The sequence below is a fragment of the Vombatus ursinus genome, unplaced genomic scaffold, assembly GCF_900497805.2.
Source record: "Vombatus ursinus unplaced genomic scaffold, bare-nosed wombat genome assembly UNPS02014832.1, whole genome shotgun sequence".
Taxonomy (NCBI): domain Eukaryota; kingdom Metazoa; phylum Chordata; class Mammalia; order Diprotodontia; family Vombatidae; genus Vombatus; species Vombatus ursinus.
Genome location: NW_020954610.1, coordinates 27,244,322 through 27,245,796, shown reverse-complemented (window position 1 = coordinate 27,245,796; position 1,475 = coordinate 27,244,322). Strand labels below are relative to the sequence as shown.

The following is a 1,475-nucleotide window of genomic DNA, read 5'->3' as shown; positions in this document are numbered from 1 at the left end:
ATGGGTTGGAAGGGAGGAAAGGAGAGAATTTGGAGCTCAAAGTTTTAAAAATGAATGTTGGAAATTGTTTTTGCATGGAACTGGGAAATAATACATATTATGTATTATATATGTATATATAATATATAATTATATATATATAATACATATATGTAATACATATACAGTTATGAGGTATAGAAATCTATCTTAGAAAATAGAAGGGGAGCTTTTTTCCCCCTAACGCTGTGAGGCCTGCTGTTCTGTGCTGAGGGCAAAGGTCTCATTCTGCACGATGGGGTTTGTTAAAGTTGTTAAGAATAAGGCCTACTTCAAGAGGTACCAAGTGAAATTCCAGAGAAGGTGAGAGGGAAAAACGGATTATTATGCATGGAAACATTTAGTAATCCAAGATAAAAACAAGTATAACACACCAAAATACAGGATGATAGCCCGAGTCACCAACAGAAATATCATCTGCCAGATTGCTTATGCCTGTATAGAAGAGGATATGATTGTCTGTGCGGCTTATGCCCATGAGTTACCAAAGTATGGTGTGAAGGTTGGCCTGACAGATTATGCTGTGGCTTACTGTACAGGCCTGCTGCTGGCCCTCAGGCTTCTTAACAGATTTGGAATGGACAAGATCTATGAAGGTCAAGTGGAAGTGACTGGAGATGAGTACGATGTGGAAAGCATTGATGGTCAGCCTGGTGCTTTCACATGCTACCTGGACATTGGTCTTGCCAAAACTACCACTGGAAACAAAGTCTTTGGGGACCTTAAAGGAGCTGTGGATGGTGGTCTGTCTATTCCTCAGAGTACCAAATGCTTCCCTGGGTATGATTCAGAAAGCAAGGAATTCAATGCTGAAGTATATTGTAAACACATCATGGGCCAAAATGTTGCAGATTATATGTGTTATCTCGTGGAAGAAGATGAAGATGCTTATAAAAAGCAATTCTCACAGTACATAAAGAACAACATAACCCCCAACATGGAGGAGATGTACAAGAAAGCCCCTGCTGATATTCAGGAGAATCCAGTGTATGAAAAGAAGCCCAAGGGGGAAGTTAAAAAGAAAAGATGGAACCGCCCCAAAACGTCCCTTGCCCAGAAGAAAGACCAGGTTGCTCAGAAGAAGGCGAGTTTCCTCAGAGCCCAGGAATGGGCAGCTGACAGTTAAAACATCAAAATCTGTAATTTTCTATGAAGATTTTCAGATTAAGACAATAAACTTATTGAACATCAAAAAAAAAAGAAAGAAAATAGAAGGGGAAAGGGATAAGATGATAGATGATAGAAAAGAAAGCAGATTGGGGGAAGGGGTAATCAGAATTCAGGCCATCATGGGTTAGGGGGAGGGGAGAGATAGGGAGAAAATTTGGTACTCAAAATCTTGTGGAAATGAATGTTAAAAACTAAAAATAGATAAATTTTAAAAAAATATATAAAGATGGCAGCTGAAGTCCTTTTCTCTTTATAATTACTATAAT

General features: G+C 38.6%; 1 pseudogene; it reads left to right on the top strand.

Annotated features, from left to right (window-relative positions):
- Window positions 1–264: 264 nt before the first annotated feature.
- Window positions 265–1,229, top strand: LOC114025939 (annotated as a pseudogene).
- The last annotated feature ends 246 nt before the right edge of the window (window positions 1,230–1,475 follow it).